Source organism: Cynoglossus semilaevis, chromosome 3 (genome assembly GCF_000523025.1).
Source record: "Cynoglossus semilaevis isolate Cse_v1.0 chromosome 3, Cse_v1.0, whole genome shotgun sequence".
Lineage (NCBI taxonomy): Eukaryota > Metazoa > Chordata > Actinopteri > Pleuronectiformes > Cynoglossidae > Cynoglossus > Cynoglossus semilaevis.
This window is the reverse complement of record NC_024309.1, coordinates 3,021,948-3,036,235: the sequence shown is the minus strand read 5'-3', so window position 1 is coordinate 3,036,235 and position 14,288 is coordinate 3,021,948.

Here is a 14,288-nt window from a genome sequence, read left to right as displayed (position 1 = left end):
CGAGCGGCCTCAAACGAACACATGCACGGTTGCACGACGGACGCTTTCTGATCTGACCCGTCACAACTCATTAAGGCCTAAAACATGTTTCCAAATGACATCTGAAGTCTCCATTAGAAAACCACCAATTACTGCTGAAAGATATCCCCCACCTGCCTGACATATTTGCATATGATTGCAACGATCAGTTAAAATGAGAGCCTTTTGGCACCGTTTGGAAATTCGCAGTACGCTGCCGGATCAAGGGTGGGAGGCTGGATAGGAGGGGGGGAGGAGGGCGTTGTAATGTGAAGTCAGCGCTTTAACTGCAGGTTTAAAAGTTGCTTGGTCTGCGGGGGTGAGAGTGGGGTTACATCCTCAAAATCACAGTCAGAGATATAAGTTGGACGGCGGCGGTCCGTCTTTGTGCAGCACTCAGCACTAGACTGTTTTGCCCACGCAGAGTGGATCTAAACATCTCTCATTTAAATACATTTGAATACAAGGATGAAAAGTAATAGGCAGCAAACACGCGGCTCTATTGTCGTGGGAGTGAACAGCGCAAGCTGTGCACTTTTTTTGTGCAATAATGAATGTTTTAATGATGAAGTTAAACCCGTGGATTTTCTGTTGCCATAATTTGGAAACACGTGAGTGTACGGCTGTAACAGAGACAGAGTCAGGGATGAAATGAGGGTTCTTTGCATTATGGTTTTTTGAGGAAAAAAATGCCACTTACAGCCATTACAATCAAGATCATTCATGTTCAACCAATCTTTTCTGAGTCTCTGTCGCTCACTCTCCTTTATCCTTTTGTCTCTGTCTGTCACTCTGATTGTCTGACCATTACTGCCTTGATAAAGTTGTCTGAAGATGAGAAGTCAAGTCTTCAATCAGTGCAGAAGTAGGCCAATAGATGAGAATCCAAGCATATGTCAATCAGAGACATAATCACCAGGCCAGTGTCTGAGGTGGGAACAGTGACAGTGGATCACACACAAACACACACACACACACACGCATCAGAACACACACGTGCACTTGTATGTATATATTGTCAGCTTAAGTGAGTCTCATGGAAAATTCTTTGGATCTACGTACATATTCTTTAAAGCACAAAGAACTCCAGTCGCACACATTTTTTATATTATAGTTTAGTGTTACGAGGTAAAAATTAAAATAAATGATTCCAGTGCATTATGGGTCATCCCTAGAAGTGAACAGATGTCATATTTCTGAATGGCAAATTTGAATAAAAAAAAAATCACATTAAACCAAAAGAAACTATTTCAACTTCTGATATCTTTGATGGCAGGTCATGTGGATTGTGGTCTGAATGTCTCTGAACTGGACCCTGCTGACCTCACACACTAACATTGTCTTAAAACATCCATCCATTTTCATCCGCTTATTCGTAACCGAGTCGCGGGGGCAGCAGTCGCCACCCAAATCACATTGCACCGTACCAAACCTTCCTGCAGGTGGTGAGTCCACTGGAAGGTATTAACCGCCCTAACTGGGATTTGATCTTGCCCAGGAGGTGAACCCTGGGGTTCCACACCAATGACAGAGACATTGCCTCTGGGCCAAAGCGCCACTGTCTTAAAACACATACATACATTTACTTATGTCTGGCACATAGACTTGAGTATATAAGAAAATACATAACTCATTACAGTGACATCAGTGCAGCAGAAGCCTCTCAATGGAGTCTGTATGACTCTATAGCTTCCTTCATTAAAGAATATCTATATGGACGTCCTGCTGTGCAGCCTGGGCTCAAACCTGATTTGATCAGGTTGTCAGGCTTCGGTTAAATATAAGAAATGTGGAAAATTAAAATGTAAATATAATAGGTTGAGATAATGTAAATTTGGTTATTACCGTCTTGTTGAAAGGAAAAATGGTGATGACATTGATTGTAAGGTGCGAGACATTTTCTTCATATGCAGCCGACAGTAATAACCAGGCTGATGGCAGGAAGATGATTATCAGCGTAATCATCATTGGTATAATCAGCACTGTTTTTAGTGGAAGATTGCTTTGAGTCTCCTATTGGTTGTTTCAGGGTGTGATAGGGAGATGGAGAAAGACACATACACACACACACACACACACACACACACACACACACACACACACGGTGAGATAAACCCAGGGGCTCTAAACAAGGCTCTTCATTGTTTCCCATGTGATTAAAACCGAGTGCCGTTGAGTCTCTTATATTGTCATCAGCCTTTGTGTGTGTGTGTGTGTGTGTGTGTGTGTGTGTGTGCTGTGTAAATGTGTGTGTGTATTTTGTGTCCCTGCAGTGGTCCTGCTCTAAATGAATGTCAGCTTGCCTTAGTCCAAGCATGGGCCCCAATGCAGCCGATCGATACTTCATTAGGTCTGAATTGTCTTGTGTCCATGCAACCTTGAAGCTGTTCCTTAATTACCCCAGCATTAAGGCCCTGGACGGCGCTGCAGACCACGCTAACCTAAGGATAGCCAGACTCAACAAAGCAACAACCCCCCCCTGCTCTCCCCAGTCCCCTGTGTCCCCCTCCCCCTCAGCTGTCTGCCTCAATCACATGCAAAAAGATGTACAGTGCATGCACACACTGTACTGTGCAACGTATACACAATCTCCTGCTCGCATATAACGATACACATCAGGGTTAAAGTGAGAGGAGGACTGTGATGGGCCAAGAAAGGGAAAAGAGGGGAGAAAAGGGAGCAGAACCATAGAGGGAGGTGTGGGGGGCACAACAGGAGCAAAAAAAAGGTCAATTGAGGGCGATGATGGGGACACAGAGGCAATCAGCAGGAGAAAAAAAAGACTTGAGTTTTGAAAATGCATTCCTGGTTGTCACTGGAATAATGTTGCACTGGAGTAGAAGTGATGGAACAATGTGTATGATAGATCTTCAGGGGGTTTTGTATCTCATTATTGCATAAGTAAAAAAAAAAGAAAAGGCTAATTAGGACTGATACCATTCTGTGTTTGTGGTTCGACAGGCATTACAAACCTCTCTCCCAAGATGAGAAAGAGACAGCACATGAGATAAAATGCTTAAATGTCACCAGGCTTGACATTTTGACCATGCATGTGTGTATGTATTTATATAAAGTGTGTGGGCGTGTGCTCCGTGTCTGTGTCAGCGTATCCATGTGCCTGCGCCCGCGTGCGGGTGTGTGGTTCTGCGTGTGTTTTGCACTGAATGTCAGGCTAATCCTTTCCATTCACAGAGAAAAGAGAATTCTAGAAAGAGGATGAGGAGGAGGTGGGGAAGGAAAAGGAGGGAGAAAGTGGGAGGAGAGTGGAGAAGATGATGCTAGACGAGGAGGAGGAAACAAAACGTCTCCTATATATTTTCTCACCTGCTGAGTCAGATGCTCCGAAATGTTACAAATGTAAAAAAATATGCTGCAATATTAATAAATTTGTATGAATATTAGTGAAAGAGAAATATGAAAGTGGTGTTAGGGAGGGAAACTGAGACATTTTTGGATGTTTGGAAAAAAAGATCATTTAAATTTAAAATAGATTTTAAAAAGAATGGATGATATGGCCAAATTATTAAGGAGGTAGAAGGGGAGTGCGTTTGAGGTAGGAGGGTGAGAGAATGGGTGAGATTTGGAAGAGGAGGCAGATAGAAAGGAGGGGGTTTGCAGGAGGTGGGGGTGGAGGGGTGGAGGGGTGCAGTCAAATGGCACTCATGACAAATGACATCCCCTGTCTCCCAGTCCCCTCTCCTCAGCACCATGATTTGTCATCTCCACTTCTGACATTTTTCATCGCACTATCAAATCACCCTGACAGAATGATATTTTCTAATTCTCCCAGCCTTGGAGCACGCCAGGAATAATGGCCTCCACATGCTATGCACGCTCTTTCTCTGTTTCCCTACCTCTCTCTTTATTTTTCATCCTTAGCGGTGTGTAAACATGTGCTGATTCTTTAATAATAAAAAATGCAACATTGCAAATACATGGCGGGCAGGACTTGACTGGAAGCAATCTGCCTTTCAGAGTCATTTAAGGCGAGCCATTTAGCAGCCGGCACATGTGACACGTGTCACTTTGAAGAATATACAATCCAAAGTTTTACGATTTGTTGCTCCGTAGGTGAGTTAAAATAATAAATATGAACCTGAAATCCCCCAAGTTTACTCCTATGTAAAAGGATTTTTTTTGGCACTACAAAAACCCCTAGATGGGTTATGTTTTATTATTCTGCATTTATATGAAGTGTATAGTGATAATCACAGTAGTGCTTGATCACTTTGAACTTCTGTAGCTCCACCTGCTGAGCCTTTGATTTTCTGACATATCATCTTCCATTGTTTTATTGAATATTAATGAGGACAATGTCTTATCTGCCGTGACCCACCTTTCCCTTAATCTGGGTCATGGCCTTGCAAATGAGTCGATGGCTAATTCCATCTCAGCAGGAGGGTCACTATCACTCTAGACCAAAGACGTACGAGGAAAAAAGGTGTGTTTTTCATCTGTGTTGATTGCTACTAGTCAAACTGTTTTTTTCTACCTCCTAAGACATCTTATAATAATTATTTAAAAAATGAAAGCACCTCAACCAACTGATGTTTATTAAAGGCTGCTTCATAATATGAATTTCTGATCCAAATGATATTAATTTTTTAGTGTATGTGCAACTGTGAAAGGGACATTTCCTGTGTAAAAATTGAATGTCTGATTCACAGCTGGTCAGTAAAATAATGCTAATGTGTGCAGCGTACCTTCTGCTACGATACAATGTTCTGATGACAGTTATTTCCTTGTTAGTTGTGAGACTTATTTGCATGTACATTAGTTGTATTACTGTCTGTATCAATAGGTACAAGATAAAAATCTTTATTTAAATGTTTTTATTTAAATGTTAATTTAACCGCCTATAAATCTGACAATTTAAAGTTAACGTAATGTATTGTCACAATAATAAATATTTTGGAATTGGTATTTGGAAATACTTTCAATTTCTAATTATTTTATTTACAGCAATTGATAATTGTATTAATCATTTTCTAACAGAGAAAAGAGGATCATTAAATAATGCACAAACTACTGTGGGAAAAATAAAATCAAAATCAAATGTAAATTAACACTTTGTAAAATATAAACACTTTGGATATCACTAATAGGCAGTAAATATACAGGCACATTTTCAATTGGTAAAAATAGTTGGTGTGTGTGTGTGTGTTAGATGATTGTCCTCTGTGTGTGTGAGATGTTCAATGAGGAAGAGACGAGACAAAGACACAACTAGGTTTGTTTAGAAATAATTTAAATACATTTAATTCTTATTGCCTTTCATATCTATATTGAGAAGACTGTTACTGTGTGTGTGTGTGTGTGTGTGTGTGTGTGTGTGTTTGCGTATGTGTATGTGCATGTACCAGTTTCACAATGTCTGGGTTAATTATGCATCATCCAACAGGGGATCGGTGTCTCGCTCTAAGCAACACCCGGCTGTTGTTGTTGTTTAATGTAATAAATGTCATGTATGCATGGCTTCACATGCGCTTCGTTAGCAGTTTAATGCTTAGTGTTAAGTATCACCAGTGCCTCCCAGCTATGAGGCAGCATCTGCTGATGACACCAGCGTTTACTTCGAATAAACACAGTTTATGAGGCCGTGGCAGTAGTTAGTGTACTGTGAAACTTCGTTGATTATTCGTGGCTATAAATGGCAAATTGGAAACAGAATTACAGGCTAATTAGAATGCACAGCAGACATGATGCACCATGATCACAACACGCTGACTAATTTAGAAACTGACAATATTGTTTATTGCGTTTCAGTGGTGGAGATGGAAAAAAAGAGCTGGAGAAATTTAGGTTTCTGAGAAATCAAGGTTTTGTGCTTAATTTGAACTAGAGCTTCTGCTGCTAAACATGACTGCGGTCAATCCTCATGATGCACAGAGGTCTGCAAGTCAAATTTTACAAAATGGGAAGAACGGAATTGTTTTCTGACTTGTCAGGATGATGGAGCTTGGTTCTGTCTAACCATAGATCACGTTTCTGTCTTGTTCAACTTCAAATGAGCCCAGGCTAAAATCACTTTTTTATTTGTTTAATTATCTTTGCATGCTAGTCATGCAGCATTTTCTTGGTGCTGTGCTAGACTGTGTTGCACAAAATAATTTTCCAAAGTAATCTAGAATTAGTAGCGTGGTAAATTGTAATGGAATACAATCTAAAGGCTTAAATATCACCCACATTTAGCTTTGATTACTGCCCTTTATACACACTAATTTTCTTAGTATGTTAAAAAATCAATATTCATTTCATTGTTTGTTTTGCGAATATTTTAATAAAATATTTTTTGTGTTTTTTTTTTTCGGTGGATAAGGCCTTGGTTGGATACTCAAGTTGAATTGAATGTGTAAAAATATGTCTGTCTGTTTGAGTCTTAGGTTTGGTCTCACTCAGAGCTTTACAGAGAGAGACACATTAACTATAAACCATAATTGGTTTCAACAGCTTAAGGGAACTGCTGCAATTAAGAGTTAATTGAATACACACTCGCACTCATTGGCTTTAAACTGTTAGACCGTGTCTGTACCAGACTGTGGACTGGAACGCATTTAACCCACGAGCGCTGTTTGGCACAGGGCCTCCATGTCTTCTATGAAAGTTGAAAAGTTTAAATTGAGGTTTTTTTTTTAATGTTAGTCAAAGTTATAGCTGCACTGCCCTAATACAGGTTCTCACACCGACCAACACGCTCAAACTGAAGGAATATTGTAGCAATTTTCTGCTTTGCCCGTTCTGAGTTTGGGCCACAGTGAGAGTAATAGTGAGGCAGAAGAGATCAGTTTTCTATTACCTGGGAATTCTCTTAAGATGAAATAGGTCTCATAAAAGAATTTCAATGATAACTGATGTATAGTAAATGATAGAAAGAAGATAATATGGGAAATTAGGGGGACACTGTCTGAAGACTGAATCAATTTATTTTCAAGTGTCTGTCTACCATTGGTCCTATTTTTTCTTTTTTTTTCTTTTGGTACACTCTGTGCTTTGCTGTGTATTTCATATTAACTCCCTCACATCGTCATCGTCTACACATGTAGCCTGCCTGGCCAATACACACACACACACCTGCACATTAAATTTTCCCTGGGGAAATGGGATAAAAGTGCAAAGGAAATGTTGTTAAAAAGCCTGGTGGTTATCAGCCAGAGCATCACTGGGTAAAAGTCGGTTCCGTCGTGTGCTCAAGAGCGCATCAGACTGGCACGTGGCTGTTGATGTGCTCTTGAGCAACACAGCGCTCACTTGCCTTTTTTTACATTTGCCGGCCGCTCTTGATAAGACCATTTGACTGAACCTGAGAGTAAAAATGTTGGGCACCACAACAAGACAGGGATGGGAAGAGGAAAAGAGTGTCGACTGGAGAGGGGAAAAAGGAGAGGAGAGAAGGTAGCAGAGGAGAAAAGTAAGGAGGAGAGATTGATTTGACCAGCCAGGAGATGACTGCTGATGAAGGCCTCTCATAGACAGATGGATACAGAGTCGGGTCCCCACTCCTATAAGCTCTCAGCCTAATCCGCCTCAAATTTCCCTCTGATTGCTTCTAAATTGCCTTCTCCCATAGTTTCCTGTTATTTTCTCACCGTGAACTCCTTCTCTCACTGTCTGCCTCTCAGAACAGGGAATGAAGTCTGGCCTGGTGAGCAGCTTCCTTGAGTTTGACTGAGAAATGTGCTAAGAGAGGGATGGGGAGGGTGAGAGGGGTGACGGCTCCTGTCCCCCTCAGTGTGTGTGTGTGTGTGTGGCTCTGTACGTGTCGGTCCTCTCATAAAACTGGACTCAGGTCTCGTCATTAAAATGCATTATCACCCCACTGTCAAGAGAGGAGACAAATACATTTCCTGTCTGCTCTCTCTTATTCTGTTTTTTTATATACTCACTGACTCCATCTTTTCAAGGGTGTGTGGAATGCTGCTGTGAAAGGCGTGACCCCCGCCTCTCCCTTTGTTTTTTTTGTTTTTTTTAACTTGCTTTAAATTATTTAACCCCACCCTCCGCTCCAAATTATAAATGTTTTTCTCCTTGGAGTCCCAGTGCTTTTTTCATTCCACTTGTCTCACACTCCACTCTCTCTCTCTTTGTCTTTCTCCATTTCCCTCCACATTTTTGGCTTTAACTCACTGTCCAGAGTTGGCAGAAATGTAATGCAGAATTATTCAGACCGGGGACAGTGTTTTCTGTCAGCGGCGTGGTGGGCCCAAGTCAGCAGCGCGATAACGGAGCTATAGTCTAACACACTTTGATTTGTTTCCAAGTCATTTATCATGAGACCTTTTGCTGCTAGCATTAATAAAGTGAAGGAGGGAGAAAGCAGAGAAGGAGACAAAAAAAAAGGGAGACAGACAGGCAGGCAGGTAGAAATAAATGACAAAACTAAAACCATAGAAGCATTTATTCACAGAGGTGGAAAGAAAGGTCTGGCAAAGAGAGAAGGTAGGAGGGAGCTTTGGAGAGAATAGATGGAGTGAAGAGAGAGAGGAAGAGAGAGGGGGCAGAGAGAGAATAAAATCGAGAGAGAGAGAGAGAGAGAGAGAGAGAGAGATAGCAGTGAAGGAGCAGAGAAGATTGCATTTTAGAATTACTGGCCAACACCTAACAATTTATGCCCTCATGCAGTGCTTGGCAGCAGCTGGAGCCTGCGAAGCCTGCAGTGAGCATAAAGGTAAGCTATAATACTCTACAGCAGTGTAGCGGTGACGTGACATTATCAAGGAGCATTAATAGAAAGTTGTGTGCTATCACTGCCTCCATACGGCCAATATGTTTTTATTCAGTGGAACAAGGTTCATGTGATGGCGACAGTGGTGTTCCCGCAGAAACAGAAGACAAAGCTGCAACAACAAAAACACCGGCTCTGGAGCATTTTATCGAACAGCTGTGTCTCTCATCTGTTTTAATTCACCGAGCCACACGTGTTCGCAATATTCCGACGTCATCGTAGTCCAAAATTTATCATGCCATTTCTAATTTTTTTTCTGTTATAAAAAAATTATGTGCAATGTAAAATATGTTCAACTGCAATGGGCACTGACTGGTTAACATCATTATCGTGTTAATTTTTTGTTTTTCTTCTCAAAGTGAGGTCAAACCCAGACCGTGTGATCAACTCCACAAGGCCTGGCAGCCACACAGCCCTGCCCAGCCAGAACTTTACAACCCTGCGAGTATGGATGCTAACACGAACCATTTGTAGTGCTGATTTTTTATGAAGAGTTAATCCATTACAACATGAGTTTGTAGTTAGGAAAACTTTGATCCAATTGTTGGGAGAAAAAAGGGATAGGAGTCGTTTTGAACGTTTGTTGATGGTTGAAAGGATTAAAATAAAGTGCAGCTCTTGCTCTCAAATGACCCCCAATGACAAGGGTTTGGCACAATGCGGAAATGACATCAGTCACAACAGCGTCTTGTTATGCACATTTAGGCTCACGTGCACTGGCCTATGTGCTCGCTGGCCCCGTCATCCCATTGTGTCAGGAATCAGCCCTCGTATTAGTTTGTAGAAGAAAGAACACAGTGAACAGAGAGTACTGAAGGAGGTAAGCAGAGAGGGCCAAAAAATTAAACCATCTACAGGGAGCTCCGGTCCAAGAATATGAACAGAAAAATGAAGGTGACATTTGAGGGGGGGGGGTCGGTTGAGGCAGGGAGGGGGGATTTAATAGGTCCCTGAGACACGAAGGGTGTGAGATGAGATGATGAAACCAGAGGATCGAGGGGAGGGGGGGGGACAGCAAGAGAGAGAGAGGGAGATTGTGTGTCAAAATGTGGATGTTTGGAGATTGGGCTTCCAACCCTGCCAAATGATTAAAATGTTCCCTCTGACATTCATATTCCCCTATCTGGATCCCTGCCTACGTACCCTGGGCCGCCATGAATATGAATGCAGAGATGGACATATAGAATTTGATCTGAGGAGTGTTTATGGCTGGAAATGCAATTTAGATGCGTTGAGTTTGGTGTCAGTGTCTGTGTGATGAGGGAACAGAGTGATGGAATTTTATTTCATTGCGCTCTGCATTTACCTGAAAGAAACAACCAACCATGGTCTGAAATCACGATCATTTGTATAAAAATCGGGGATAACCACACATAAAGGCTACACATCGGTCGATGTTTTCTTTGTTCACTACCACTGACCTTTTTGGAAAATAATACAGAATTGGACAATTTCCTTGGTCCAAATCCTCTGTAGTCTCTGAGCTTGTACTGAGTCATTATCACCAGGAACATGTTGCACGTGTCTGCAGTGTGTGTGACGAAGACAGATGTGTGTGATCTATGGCAGCAGTGTTATGATGAAATCCAAATCACAATAGAAAATAAAAAAACCAACAAGATTACTTTTAGTTTTTACAGTTATTTTTATTATTGTGTCAGATGTTTTTGGTTTATAAATACAACAACAGAAGCAGAATTAATGAATTTTGCCACATTTCCCCCAAATTATTTCCTCTTAAACAAAATTGTTGAGAACTGAACTTGCTCTCAAAATGTACAGTAATTGTAGTCTGAAACTGATCTTTTATTATTATTTTTTATTATATTCAAACACACAAACTTGTATTAATGTTTTTTAATGTAAAATGGCTGTAAAATTAGCCAAAAAAAATCAACAAATCAAATTGGAGAATCTTCTTTTTCATCCAGGATAATGACTAATTTTGTTAATATCAATAATGTGTAGTAGAAATGTAAATAAGGTGAACAAGTGTCAGAAATAAACACACATACACACGCACACATCAGCTTGGACAAACAGGATACCAGAAATGAGCAACAAAAGGAATGAGGGAGACCTCAGACATCAGATTCTCCCTGAGTGTGAGTCGCCATCTTTTCTTAGTGCTCTGGAGATGAGGGTTGTCATGGTTACGGGGGCAGAAAAATCACCCCATGGCCCAATCCACCCCCATGACACATACTGCTCACACACACATATATTGTGAATATATACGCACACACAGACACACACCATTTTTCCTTCAGATGTCCAGGCGTTGCTGATGTCACCAGTGAAACTATGAATTTAACATACAGGTTGGGAGATGCATATCTGGGCTTTACAGGCACCAGGAGATGGAGGGAGAAAAAAGGAAGTGGATCCTTGTTGTTTGACAGACACTTTGTCCAAATGCCCTTGAAAATTCAAAAGGCAAAGTAATAAGACACAAGAGGAAAATTCAGAGTCCTCTCCCTTCTGAGAGGTGTTCTTTCTTTTTTCCTCCCTCGTTCCTCTTCAGGTGCTATTAGACCATTATTCTCTGGACAAAAAGGAACGGTGAACCCTGATTGGACAAAGAAGAGAAAAAGAACTGGATGGTGAAACAAAACAGGAAAAGCAGGAGAGGGGTCACATTTGTTGATTTGCTATTCTGCTTATTCTGTTCTGTTCGGATTAGGAAATAACTTCACTAAGCATTTAGGGGATTTAAGGGATTAAAGGATAATGCCTATCAAAAATGTCTTAATTTTGATGTGATTTTTAAGCCATCAACATATTTTTTTCCGTCCTTCGTTCTCCCTTCATCTTGTTTTCAATAATAAACATATGCATATGCAAAAATAGGGATGATGGGAGTCACACGTGTGTTCAGTGGCTTATATCTAGTGGCTTAACTAAATAAAATTCCTCATCTGTATATATTAGAATTTGTTTTTTCTTGATTACTCCTTTTATTTTTTTTATTAAAACAGAGAAACACCGATAAATGTTTTCATTAAATTAAAAAAAAAATTGTATACATTGACCTAAAATTGAAGTGTTTACATTAAATTTGATATCAGTTCTGCTAAAGAAATTACAATTCTGATGTTTTTAATTAGTCCAACTTAATAATCTAAATAGATGAGAAAATTGTTTATATTCAAATATTCACAATATCAAAATGATTAAAATAAATCATGCAGTACTGGATCATTTTTAACTGCACAACATTATTTTTATGAAGGTATAATATACTAAAAATACTTCATAGTTCATACAGTAACTGAGCGAGTGTCAAAGTTTCTTCAGATAATTGTTGTTTGATAACTCCGACCGACTATTGATTGGTGCTGAGTTTTGACCCCGGCCATAAATCCAGACCCCTGGCGGCCAGCAGTCCTGATTGTAGAAACTGAAATATTTTATCTGTGGCTTAAAAGGAATAGCCACTTATTCTCACCTTACACACGTTTTTCTTTTTTTATGACAGCGCTGCTCTCATCTTTCCTCTTAAGTTTTACCCTTTTGTGACCTTTCCGAGAGACCAAACGTGTCTGTGTTATATATGGGCTGTCCTGTGACGACGGGGAGGGTTGGGAGGTTATGAAGGGGGGTGCATTAGCTGGCCCCCCCTTACTCCGCCATCCGCCACACTAACCTAGCCCGCCATGACTGAGTCCCCAGCCCCTACCCCTTGCACTGTTACACTTCATTCATTTTGTTCATCCCCTGCGGTCAGCTAGCTGGGCCTCTAAATCCTCCCTTTATTGTACACGACGTGCACAAAGGCTCGGCCCACTCGCTCATTTCCTTGATGTGTCTTTGGATAGTGGCCGTGGCTTCGGTAGGCATCGATGCAAACATTAACATAAAGCGGCTTCTGGGGAACATCCAGCGGTCGACTTAACTGTTTTAGGACAGCCCCATAAACCTTACACTCATGTTAGCTTTTTTTTTTTGTTTTAAGTAAGAAATACAATTAAACTTGTAGCGATGACGCTCTTGCTGTCTGATGACAGGCATGTCTCGCCTTTGGCCTCAGTTTTTCCTCCTCCTTTGCTCTTGACCTTCCTCCTTGTGTTAACAGATGCAGAGAGAGTGAGAAAAGTTGGTGTGTTTTTGGCCAAGGTTAGCCTCCACAGCCAGAGGGGTTTCCTTCCTGAAATATACTGACTTCTGACTGCAGGGCTGGTGATTTCTGACCCAAAGGGGAGATTGGCAAACAGTACAGTCATTACACACCACCAGAACACCAGTGTGGTAATGCAAATTGGTGTCTGCCCTTTATTATTTTTGTGTGTGTGGTCAGAAATCTGGAGGGTCATTAGTATTTTGTTGGCTCCGTTTAATGTGCCTGAGTTGCCTGTGTGAGTTAAGCTGCCTTTGAGGATGTGGCAGCAGTTAAAGGGAGGGAGACGGTGGCCCTGGCGTCAACTTCAAAGGCCTCGCTCAATCTTTTATGTCTTTCTCCTCGTGTGAAGTGATTAGAATACATGAGAGAATAGAAGCAAACGCAGGTTTTACATGTGGCTGCTGTATCCCCGCCATTAATCCAATCTGTACAATCAAGAATCTCTTTGTTTTAATAAAAAGGCATTATTTGTGATGGAAAAGTCTTTAATGATAATAACAAATTATTTTTTGCCAGTAAACAATGCCAAAATCCTAAATTTTGAAACTAAAATTTCAGCATATTTTATCTAAAAGATAAATAGTAAAAGCAGCAGTTTCCCAGTTTCATGAAGAATATTCTTCTAATTTAAACAATCAATTTTGCTTTTAAGTTTGTTGTCAAAATAAATAGACCTATCTTAATCTGTATATTTCCATCTGAATCTTTAATTTGTTTAAATTTTTTTTTACATTTTTTAACCCTTCACTTTCCCTTCTCATGATCACATCTGTACCTTATGGTGTTACAAGCAAACAAACACTAGTCCTCGTCAACAACACACACCTCTGTTCTTACCTTAACTTTCCTTGCGCAGCAATGAAGTCAATTTATTAATAAAAAAAGAAAGAAAGAACGAAAAAAAAAACAACAGTTTTTAAGATTGTCTCTACATTAATCATGTCCCAAACGTCTGCCACGCAGATGAGAATCAGAGCAGTTGTAATAGCAAAATGTCATTGTTCATAGTCGATATTAGCTGTGTGACACAGTTACTTCCTCAGTGGCATGGCGGTTGGTTTATTTCTGCCCATCAGGCGTCGGGGTGTGACAGGGGGAAGTGTTGTTAGGGCTGAGGTCCGTACAATGTCCCCTGATGTGGACAGACATTATAAATGACATCGCCCAATCAGATGCTGGCTGGAGACTGGGGGTGGTGTGTGTGTGTGTGTGTGTTGTGTTGCAGGAAAGAAAAAAAACAGGGGTTACTATGGGAGGAGAAGATGAGAAAACACAGGGAGCCTCATTTGATGCAGTTAATGTGCAGATTTATGTAGAGGGACAGTGGTCAACATTCATAAGATCTGCCGTCCTCCCTCTCTTCCAACCTCACAACACCCCTCATCCGCCCACCCAATTTTTTTGCTGTCCCACTCCTCCTTATGTCTC